The 12,349-nt window shown below is 43.3% G+C and overlaps 1 long non-coding RNA gene and 1 other non-coding gene across 3 annotated transcripts in view; both read right to left on the bottom strand.

Annotated features, from left to right (window-relative positions):
- LOC121022458 (uncharacterized) overlaps positions 1–12,349 on the bottom strand; it is a 131,988-nt gene that overhangs the window by 75,459 nt on the left and 44,180 nt on the right. The window lies entirely within an intron of this gene.
- On the bottom strand, positions 5,906–5,990 carry TRNAQ-UUG (transfer RNA glutamine (anticodon UUG)). The gene has a single exon. It is a non-coding gene; the product is annotated as a tRNA-Gln (tRNA).

The raw sequence follows: 12,349 nt of genomic DNA, 5'->3' as shown, positions 1-12,349 counted from the left end.
CTTCAAGGTTCTAGCGGGTATTATCTTCAGTCTCACCTCCCATGTCATTCCCTTTCATTCACTCCTTAAAAACAACTTCATCCCCCCCCCCCACTTCACTGAAAACTCTTTTCTGAAAACAGCTTTCTTGAAGTATAATTGATGTACAAAACACTGCACATATTTAACGAATACAGTGTGATGGTTTTGGACATATGTATACACCCACGAAGCCATCACTGCAATCAAGGCAATAGACATACTTGTCACTCTCAAGAGTTTCCTTATGTCCCTTTGTTTTGGTCTTTTGTTCTTAGTGTGTGTGTGTGTGTGTGTGTGTGTGTGTGTGCGTGTGCGTGTATGTGTGTGCGTGTGTGTGTGTGCCCGTGTGTGTGTGTGCCCGTGTGTGTGTGTGTGTGTGTGTGTGTGCGCGCGCGCGCGTGTGTGTATGTGTGTTAAAAACACTGCGCAGGGGCGCCTGGGTGGCTCAGTCGGTTAAGCGTCCGACTTCAGCTCAGGTCACAATCTCGCAGTCTGTGAGTTTGAGCCCTGCATCAGGATCTGGGCTGATGGCTCGGAGCCTGGAGCCTGCTTCCGATTCTGTGTCTCCCTCTCTCTCTGCCCCTCCCCCATTCATGCTCTGTCTCTCTCTGTCTCAAAAATAAATAAAAAAAAAAGTTAAAAAAAAAATTAAAAAAAAAAAAAACTGCGCAGGAAAGCAACACTCTCAGCAAATTTTTAAGAGCACCATACCGGATTGCTGAGTCTAGGCATTCATCTTGCATTTAAAGAAAACTCTTGAGGGGCTCAGTCGGTTAAGCATCCGACTTTTGATCTTGGCTCAGGTGATGATCTCACAGTTGTGGGATCAAACCCCATGTCAGGCTCCGTGCCCAGCATGGATGCTCTCTCTCCCTCTCCCTCTGCCCCTCTTCTACTAGTGCTCTCTCTCTCTCTCAAAAAAAAAAAAAAAAAAAAAAAGATTAAATTAAAAAAAAAGAAAACTCTTGAAGTCTCCAAGAAAAGAACACACTCGACACCCCCCATCCACACAATTTACTTGCTATTTACAGAAGACGCCAAGCTGCGTGCCGTCACTCGCCCCCAGACCTCGGCACAGACCCCCGCCCCAGGAAGCACTGCTCATTCTATGCCCCGTCTCACCCCGCACTTACCAGGCCCTCTTGAACATGCCCTTCAGGTCTCCACTCAGACATCACCTTTTCCTGGGAGCCATTCCTAAAATACCTTCATGCCTTCTGTTCCCAATTAAATTCTCTGTGCCTCAGTCCCTTCAACTATAGAATGGGATATAAATAGTACTTACCCTAGAGAATGTTGTAAAAATTAAATGGGTTAATATCTATAAATGCCTCAGACCCTTGGTTAGCACAGAGCAAAACTGTGTAAGTGCTTATTCAATGAGTAAATAAACAATTCACTTGCTAAAATTATTCCTGTTGGACAATTATCACGCTGTATGGAAACTGCCCGTTTGTCTCGCCTTCTAGACTAGTAGTTCTCAACTCTGGTTTCACAAGTGCATTACCTGGGAAGCTTTTTTAAAAAATCTGATCCCTAAACCATATCCAGACCGATTAAGTCAGTATCTATAAAGATGTATTCTTCACACACACACACACACACACACACACACACACACACACACACAACTTCATTGTGTGACCAAGTGCAAGCCACAACTCTAAAACCATTGATTCTAATCCCTAGCTGCACAATAAATTATCTGATGAGTTTTTTTTTTTAAGTACTGATGTCCAGGCCCACTCCAGACCACCCTCAGAACGTCTGGAGGGGAGGTCAGGCATCAGTATTATCGTAAAGCCCCTACACAGTATACAGTAAGGTATAAGAACCATTCTCTAAACCAGAGGTTGGCAAGCTATGGTTCACAGGCCAAATCCTATCCTCCATTTGTTTTTGTAGAGAAAGATCTATCAAGACACAGCCACACTCACTCGGTCACATAGGTCTGTGGCTGCATCCACGCTTCAAAGGCAGAGTTGGGTACTTGTACAGAAACTGTATGGCCCAGAAGCCCAAAATTGTTTCCGAAGACTCTTATTTCAACATCACATCCATATTCCTGAACTTGGCATGTGTCAAGCCTTTGAGAAATTACTTATCCACGTTAATATCCAGCCCCCCCCTCCCAAAACTAACTGCCAAGATTCTTTTTTTCTTTTTTGCCTTACCTTATGGTTCCATACAACACATTCTGCACGTCTTGGAGACCGTGCCCTTCGCAGGAGGTTCCCCTAGCTCTAGGACACTTCATCAAAACAAGGCTCATTTTACTTTTCCACCAGTGAGGGGCTGCAAGCAGAGATTGCTCTCTGCTTCTCCAATAAGCAGTGGTCCTCTGGGAGACTCGACATTCTCCATTTAATTACCAGTAACACAGTCAGATTATTTCCCCTGGGCGTTACCTCATCACAGCCCGGGAAAGCCACTCAACGCGAGCAGAGGGCGGGGTGGGTTCCTTGGGACCCTGCTGCCCCCACCCACCCCCAGTAACAATACAAATAAAGGGAACTTAACGCCCAGCCTTCTTCTTTTCCGCTCATGTCATTTCATTTTCTCCACAAAAACAAACCAGAAAATGTTTCAGCTCATTTGGCTCCGGGTTACCTCAAAAGAATGAGCCCCTTTTCAGCCCGTGGATATAGACACCAAAGGAACAGCTACAAATTTAAAACACGGCATTGTACCTGCTTCCGGTCTTTCCAAACCTTGTTGGAAAGATCACAGTGAATCTGGGAGGAGATACAGAGCCTCTGGGCTGCTGGGAAAGACATTGGCGAGAATCACAGGTTACAATCGTCCGAGGTCCTGTCCCCTCCTTGGAGGTTCAGCCGATGAAAACAGCCACTTTTGTGGCACGGTGCGATTTTATTTCTATTAATCTCCCTTGGCTGCCGGGGAGATCCCACCCCTGGTTTTTGGGATGCTCCCAGGTGATGATTCAACTACCAACTTACTCTGGCTCCTTAGGAGGATTAGTTGTTAGGCCGCATAATTTAGTTTCTGCAAAATAGGACTAATTTCCTCATGTGTTGTCTATTTGCATAGCAGTATCCCGAGGAGGAAATTCAGGGAGATGTAGACTTGGATGATGCTGCCAAAGTCCATCAAATCCAATCCCCCCTGTCCAGGCTGTATCGCTCCAGGATCATAGGAGTTTAGGACCATTGCTCATTTTCTAAAGGAGGAAACTTTAGTGACCTAAGTCGCTTATGTAACTATATTTCCAACAGCCTATGTGACATCTCCCCCCGTATAGCCAATAGGTTTGTCACACCTAGCCTGTCTAGTGTCTCCGGTTTATCACCAACCTCCTTCCTCTCCATATAATTATGCAGCGCCAGCATCCACTGCCCAGTTGTTCAGGTTGTGCACAACCTGAGGATGATGCCTGATTCCTCTCTCTCATCCAAGCTCCACTTCCAGCCCATCAGTGAGCCTGGTCACCCCTGCCTCTCTTACCCTCTGCTACTCCCCTAAACCAAGCCACCACCTCCATTACTTATGGCTGCTAATCCAAAAATCTCAGCTTTTACTCTTGATCTCCCTACAATGCATTTTCCATTCAGCAGTCACAGTTAATCTTCTGAAATGCAAATCCCGTCAAGACATTCCACTGCTTCAAGTCATCTGATGGATTCTCTTTCACTTAGAATAAAATTCAGTCTCCTTTCCTTGGCCTCTAAGGCTATAGTCCCGTACGCAGAGATCAGGGTTTCACAACCACGGACATTTGGGGCTGGAGAATTCTCTCAGCGGAGGGCTGTCCTGTGCACCGTAGGATGCTTAAATGTCGGTAGTATACCCGCACCCCAAATGGTGACCTTGCCCGTCAATCCAACCCATCTGAGGCCACCCCCCAACCTCCAACACTTGCCCTACCCTTGTTCACCACGATCTGACCCCACGGTCCTGCTTGTTCCCAAATTTACATTTGCCGCTCCTTTGCCTGGAGGGTCCTCCTCCCAGATCTCCACATGGCTGGCTCCTTCCCATCAACCGGGTCTCAATTCAAGCCGTCACCTCCTCAGAAAGAACTTCCCAACCATCCTGCCCAAGCACCCCACCCATCCTTTAACCTCTGTCTCACTGCCCAGTTTTATTTCCTTCATAGCATGCATTAGTACCTGAAATTATCTCCTTCATTTGTTTGGTTCTATGTTGTGGTCTTTTCCTGGACTGTATGCCCTATAAGACTTCATCCATCTTGCTCTCCACTCTTTCCCCAGTGACTACCTAAGTACTGCATATAGTAGGCAGTCAATAAGTGGTTGTTGTAGGACCCAATGAGTGGACCCGTAAGACTAGAGCTAACTCACGTCTGCTAGGGCTGGCACGGATTCTTTCCCAGGCCCAGGGCAACTGGATCTGTTTCAAGAGAATGGCAATCTGTCACAAGACAGATTATCTATCTCTGGTTAAGAATACAGGCTTCTTGGGGCGTGTGGGTGGCTCGGTGGATTAAGCATCCAACTCTTGGTTTCAGCTCAGGTCATGATCTCATGGTTCATGGGTTCGAGTCCCGCATTGGCCTCTGTGCTGGCAGCATGGATGGAGCCTGCTTGGGATTCTCGGTCTCCCCCACCCCTCCCTCTGCCCCTCCCCTGCTTGTGCACTCTCTCTCATTCTCTCTCTCTCTCTCTCTCTCTCTCTCTCAAAATAAATAAACATTTATTAAAAAAAAAAAAAAGAATACAGCCTTCCTGAGTTCAAATCCCAGCTTTGCCATTCATCAGCTGTGTGACCTTGGGCAGGACGCTACACTTTCTAACCCTCTGTTTCCTTGTCTATAAAATGGGAAAAATAAAGGTCTCTTTCTCCTAGGATTGGTGCAAAGATTAAGTGAGATAATAAGCACAAAACACTTAGAGTGGTATTCTATATTTAAACATAAAAACACTTAGAGTCAGTTCTGTGTGTTTGTTGTTTGTCGTTGTTATGATACATTGTTGCACTGAGTAAGAACTTTCCTGGGGAAGGTGACCTCACTGCAAGATGTGAAATCCCACTGCCTCCTCAACCATCTACCCTGGGAGAGGAAAAGCAGTCCCGCGGAACTTTCTATCAGGGACTTTTTCTCCCGAAAGCTATTTCCCTCCAATGCAAATAAATCTGATTTTATCTTGAGCCCAAGCAGAGAACTACCTATGTAGTAGTAACCTTTAATAGCCCAGAACAATATAATTGCTACTTCTTAGCATTCTCTTCTCCAGGGTAAATAATACTAATGCCTTGAATGCCTACTTGCTTTTCCCACTTTCTGATCTCTTACATTCATTGTTCTCAATTTGGAAAGAGATCTAAATGAAGAGAAAGGAGAGCTGCTGTTGTCATAGCAACTGCAAAGGGACAGACAACCCAGTTGGGATGAAATAAGAAAAGTCGAGTTGTTTATGTTTTGTTTCTTCCATTTTTCTTTCTGATTGAAAACATTCCATTGCTTTGAAATGGAGGCACGTGGCTGACACTGTCATTCTTACCCAGTGCCTCCTGATTCTTCCCTCCCCACCACCTGACAGAGAGGGGGACCTGTCAGAGTATGATGAGAGAAGGTGCTTGGGGACATCTCTATTGAAAAGCATCCCCTGTTTTATCACCTTTAAGGCTGAGTTTTGTGTTCATCCAACACAGTACACAGCCTCTCTCCCTACTTTCTGTCTTGGTTTGCATTACAGGTGGGTACCTGCCTATTCCCCAGCTACACTGATAAATTCTTCAAGATCAGGAACAGGGCTTATTCCCTATATTCAAAAAAAGATTAAAAAAAATTTTTTTTAACTATTTTATTTATTTTTGAGACAGAGCATGAGCAGGGGAGGGGCAGAGAGAGAGGGAGACACAGAATCCGAAGCAGGCTCCAGGCTCTGAGCTGTCAGCACAGAGCCCGACGCGGGGCTCGAACCCACAAACTGCAAGATCATGACCTGAGCCAAAGTCAGACGCTCAACCGACTGAGCCACCCAGGCGCCCCACCAAAAAAAGATTTTTTAATCACACAAATAAAAGAGCAGTTGTACAATAACTCGAACAATCTACACACACACACCCCTTCATTTCATTTACATTGAATCCAAATGCTAATACTTGAGTTTATTGTCTCCACTGTATTTCATGTTTTCTACGGTTGTCTGTCTTAATTTTTCCCCCTTTCCCTCCTCTAACTTTTGTGGGATTGATGAAGTTTTCTTTGCTCAACTTTTCTACTTGTAGAGTGCCTATATCTATATATCTCCAAATATATAGAGAATACTTAGATACAAATTTAAACTTTATTTTTCTCTCCACAGGGATAGTTAATCAATGTTTATACCCTCCTTCTGATGACACCCTTAGCTTTCATTTGTCCCCCCAGCTCTCCAATCCCACTCCCCGTGTGGAAAGCATCTGGGGTTTTTACTCTAAATTGTTGCCCTGTTTGCATTACCCATCAAAATTTGTACCCTTAAATGTTTGTTGTGTTATCACTGTGCCTTTTTCAGGTCCCAGATCTTCCTTTCTCTTTGAATGTCCATTTTCATTTTTGCTGAAGTACATTCTGAAATAATGCTTTCAGAGAAGGACTCTCCATGATAAAACTCCTAAATATCTGTAGAGAGGACAAATGTCCTTACTCTCCCCATACCTGACTGATAGTTCGAATACAGAATTTCAGGTTCAACACGAGTTTCTCAGAATTTCGAATTCTATTTTCTCTGAGGATCCGAGAAGCCTGATGCTAATCTAATTCTCTTTTCTCTATTGGAAATCTCGTTTCTTCCCTTCTGGAAGTTTCAAGAATGTTCTCTTTATCTTTGGGGTACTAAAGTTCACCTCATGTATCCTAGTGGGTTTTTATTGTTGTTAGTGGCCCTGCTCAGCACTCTGTACATCTGTCTTCAGCTCTAGGAGATGTTCTTCTACCGCTTCTGTTACCTGTTCCCCCTTTCACTCTCTATCCCCTTTTAGAACAGCTAGTCAATACACTGTGTAACTGGAAGGACCATCTTCCCTTTTAATCTGTCTCTTATGCTTTGCACTTCTGGATCCTTTATTCCATGTTCTGCAAGAGTCCCTTACTTCCGGTTTTCTAATTCAGTCTTCAGCCCTCTTATTGACTCGAGTTCTGTTTTACAATCCTACTTTAAAATTTCAGGGCCTCTGATTTCCCTTTTTTTTCTTAGTGGCTTTCTATGGTTCTGAGAGATTCCTGAATCTCTCTGAGGAACTCATACTAAGGCCAATCTTTTCTTCCTTCCCTCTTTAATCCTTTCTCAGAAGTTAGTTTCACTGTTTGGTGGGTTCCATACCTCTCTTGTGATGTTGGTTTTTCTCACGTGTCTAGTGGGTTTTTTTCCCCTTGTATTTTGCAGGCGAGGGTTTTTTCAACATTTATTTATTTTTGGGACAGAGAGAGACAGAGCATGAACGGGGGAGGGTCAGAGAGAGAGGGAGACAGAGAATCGGAAACGGGCTCCAGGCTCTGAGCCATCAGCCCAGAGCCTGACGCGGGGCTTGAACTCACGGACCGCGAGATCGTGACCTGGCTGAAGTCGGACGCTTAACCGACTGCGCCACCCAGGCGCCCCTGCAGGCGAGGGTTTTGAAGGAAAATATTTGGCAGGTAGACTAAATTTCTTCAGCTCAGGTAAGATCTCTAGTTACCTGGCGGCAAATTCAGGTTTTGAGCATAAAAGCTCTCCCTCGGGTGATTTTGCAGGCTAGAGGTAGGGCAGTGACACGTGGTGGCATGGTAGACTTCAAGGTGGTTCCCATGGTCCCTGCCTCTTGGCATTCAGGTCTTTTCATTACCCTATCCCACTGGGTGTGGTGACTGACTTCCACCCAATAGGATATGACAAGGTGATGGCTCCCCTGATGATGTCACATAATGTTAAGACTCTTTCATGCTAGCAGACTCGGGGTCTTTCTTCTCTCTCTCCATTACTGGGTTTGAAGAAACAAGCTGTCATAAATCCCACCGCCACAAGGAAATGAATTCTGGCAACAACCTCAGGGACCTGGGAACAGAACCTTCCACAGTCCAGCCTCTAATAAGAAGCAAGCCGTGGCTGATGACTTGATCGCAGCCTTGTGAGACCCCAGACAGAAGACCAGCTGAGCTATGCCCAGACTCTTGACCCACAGAACCGGTAAGAAACGTGTATGTGTGTTAAGCTGCTAAGTTTGTACTAGTTTGTTATGCAGCAGTAGATGCCTAACATAGTGTTTGCCCTCCCGATGTAAGGACTCCCTTCTCTTCTTGGGGACATTGGTTAACTGGGTGTGTTAGCCCACTTCTCAATCCTCAGTGACCACTTGGAGAGTTTCCTTCTAGGAAACATACACACACACACACACACACACACACACACACACACACACTGTAAACAGGTATACTTTCAGCTTATCCTGGGGGCTAAGCCTAGAATCAAGAGTTCCAAATCCTTTTTTGCTATACAAAACAGTCAGACTACAGCACAGTCAAATAAAAAGGAGTGGCCATTTTCATGGTTGAAAATAGATGCAAAATTCCTAGATAAAATATTAGTGAATAGGATTCAACAAAACATAAAAGAATAATAAATCAGGAGCAAGTAGGATTCATTTCAGAAATGCAAAGACAGCTTAGTATTAAGAAGATTTAAGAAATTATTCATCAGCTTCATCAGAGAATTCAGTATATGATAAGGTAACATTTCAGTTTGGTGGTTAAGTTATAAATTATTAAGTAAATGGTGTCGAGACCGCTGGCTAGCCTTTTGAGTGAATACTTCTTCTAGATCCTCTGTTCATCTTTTATATCATAACAAATCTCAAAAGGACAAAAAAATTTTAAGTAAAAAAAAAATTACTTGAAACAAAGATGGATTTTAAAATAAATTCAGAATGGGAAATCTTTCCAACTGTGGCACAAAATCCAGAGGCCATAAAAGAAAAGATTAAATACAGATAAATAAATTGACCTCATAAAAAAATTTCAATGTCTGCACAGCAAAAAAATACAAACCGGTGCATCTGGTCATCTATTTTGGGAGGAAAGAGAAGGGAACTGAGGTGTAAATATATGTAAACCCAATGAGCAAAGAGAATGGCCTGGCCTAAATGGAGAGTGATTGATACATCAGAGAAAAGGTAGGTGCATATTGGAAGTACACAGAGGCTGGTATATTCCTATTCATTACAGAGCATCACCAGGGACAAAGCATTATACACTTTAGGGGACAAAATGCTCACCCGCTTGACATCAGTCAGTATCTGTCATAAGCCACCCTACTCCTGGCACAATGGGTGCATCCAATAACTGACCCACACACTCGGAAGGGTCATCCACGCATCAAGACTATCTGTAGGGTCAGCTGAGGTCTCTTTTAAAAATTTTTTTTTAATGTTAATTTGTTTTTTGAAAGAGAGAAAGAATAAAAGTGGAGGAGGGGCAGAGAGAGAGGGAGACAGAATCCAAAGCAAGCTCCAGGCTCTGAGCTGTCAGCACGGAGCCAGACGCGGGGCTCGAACTCATGGACCGTGAGATCAATACCTGAGCCGGCGTTGGATGCTTAACCAATTGAGCCACCCAGGCGCCCCAGCTGAGACTGCGTCTTAGCTCAATTTCTCCCTGTGCCCAATTCTGCTTTCCACCTGTCCTTCTGGTGGGTCCCATTAACGTGCTCTAAAAAAGCCCTTACCCATGACTCTGCCTCAGAATCTGCTTCCTGGGGACCCCAACATACAGCACACACTAATGACATTGAAGAGTAACTATTTCCACACTCTGGCCAACAGCGGGATACATATCACTCTTAATTCCTTCCAGTTTGACATGTCAAATGTAGTATCTCTTTGCTGCTTAAATTTGGAGGAACATAGACTCTCCCATATGCCCTATCGGCATTAAGAGTACACAGCGAAGCACATTTCAGGAGGGCAACTTGCCAAAAATAAAAATTGAACATTATGTATACCCTTTTTTAACTCGAGGTGTTTTTAAAAATTTTTAATATATATTTAAAGGTAATTGTAGATTCACACAAAAGAATACAAAGAGATCCCGTGTACTCTTTACCCCAGTATCCCCAGTGAGAATATTTTGCAAAACTAGAGTCCAGTATCACAGTCGGGATATCGACATTGAGGTTGAGATTTCCCTTCTTACTTGTACGTGTGTGTGTGTGTGTGTGTGTGTGTTTAGTGCTATACAATTTCACATTTGGACTCACCTATCCCCATTAGGATTCACCACGACAATGAAGATACACTGCACAGTTCCATCACCACAAGGATCATCTCTGTTGCCTTTTTTGACCCGCCCTACCTCCCCCCATGACTCTCCACATCCTATCCCACCCCATCCCCTGGCAATCACTGAGCTGTCTTCCATTTCTAAATTGTGTCACTTACAAATGTTATATATAAAGGGAATTACATAGCATGTAACCTTTTGGGATTGGCTTTTTTCACCCAACATAATTCCTTAGTTTCTTCCCAGTTGTGTAGTCTATTCATTTTTTTTAATTTTTAAATTTTTCTAATTAAAAAATTGTTTAATGTTTATTTATTTTGAGGGAGAGAGAGAGACGGAGTGTGAGCAGGGAGGGGCAGAGAGATAGGGAAACACAGAATCTGAAGCAGGCTCCAGGCTCCACGCTGTCAGCGCGGGGCTCAAACTCATGAACTGCAAGGATCATGACCAGAGCCGAGGCGGACACTTAACCAACTGAGCCACCCAGGCGCCCCTGTAGCCTGATCCTTTTTACTGCTGGGGTGTATTCCATGGCTTGGAATGCAAAGCAAACCAGAATCTGCTTACCCATTCACTTGCTGAAAGACATCTGGGCTGTTTTTAATCTAGCAATTCAAGATCTAGACATCTAACCCTCAAATACAATGACTCAAAGGCAAAGAAGTGTTTACAATATTCCTCCACCCCCCTCCCCCCCACCTTGCAAATTGGAAGAAATCAACATTCATCAGTAGGGACCTACTTAAACAAACTGCATTAATTCACCTAATGTATGTGTGCCCATACAGAGATATTCCATGTATATAATCGAGTTACAGAAGAGGAAATACATTATGCTCCTTATGTGGTTTGGGTCTGTGTGTTTGTTTTTTAAGTGTCACTGACAGCAAAGAGAGCAGAGAGAACTTTGTGCTCACGTTTCAGTTAATGCCATTCTGTAAATTCTATATTCCTGTCCAGTAATTATCTCCTCACATTTATTTCATCCTGTTGCCTTGGGTAGGCCCTCAGTAGCATTGTAATCATTGGTAGTTAAAGCAGGCATCCGTGTGTTGCTTCTTACTTTAATGACCAATGTTTCTAAAGATTCACCATTAAGTGTAACATTTGCTGTATATTAGCTCAGGGAATATAGTCGATGGTATTGTAACAGCATTGCATGGGAACAGATGGTAGCCCCATAGCATAATGTATACAGTTGTCAAGTCACAATGTTGTACTAATGTAACGTTGCGTGTCACTTACACTTCAATAAAAAAATATTTGCTGTATATTTATGGTAGATACCCTTTATGACTATTTCTATTTCTATCTAGAAAGGATGTTGCATTTTAGCAACCGTCTCCCCAGTACCCATGGAATGGTTTCCCCCCTTTAATCCCTAAATACAGTAAGGTACATTGATATCTCCATTGATTCCCCAACTTGAATTTCTCAGATAAATCCTACTTGATCAAGATCTATTATTCTTTTAATACACGACTAGATTCAATTATCTGGTATTATTTAGACTTCTGGCCTCTACATTCATAAGTGAGATTAGCCTGTAATTGTAGTTTCTTGTCTTGAAATCAGAAATAAACTAGCCTTACAAAATAAGATTGGTGGGTCCCTGTGTTTTTCTAAGCTCTGAAATATAAGATGTGAGCGAGCTCCCCTCCGAGATTTGGTAGAACTTGACTTACAACTACAAAAGGCTTGAGTATTGAGTGATAGGGAGGGAGGGGCATATTGGTAGATGGGCCTTTAACCACCATTTCTATTTTTTGTATGTGTTTTCTATTGGCTTTCTTGGACCAATTTTTGGTAACTTATAATTTCCTTGACATTTGTGTCCATTTTATCTAGGTTTTCAAATGGACTGGCATGAAGTTATATGGCTGGATCATATCATTCATACATTTATTATGTGAATTTGCTATGTATGCTCTATTACATCTTTTAAAAAATCTTTTTAAAGAAAAGAAGGGAAAAGGGAGCCTAACAATTTAAACCACGTGGATAATTCCTCTTGTTATTCCAGTTAAAGAAGTTATGCCTCACACGAGCAAGACGTGACTGCTATCCACGCAGTCAGTCCGTTTCTACCTTTGAGCATCTCGCTCTGAG

Source organism: Herpailurus yagouaroundi, unplaced genomic scaffold (assembly GCF_014898765.1).
Source record: "Herpailurus yagouaroundi ecotype Mexico unplaced genomic scaffold, PumYag 410, whole genome shotgun sequence".
Taxonomy (NCBI): Eukaryota; Metazoa; Chordata; class Mammalia; order Carnivora; family Felidae; genus Herpailurus; species Herpailurus yagouaroundi.
The sequence above is the reverse complement of the archived record's forward strand: the minus strand, read 5'-3'. Positions and strand labels throughout refer to the sequence as shown.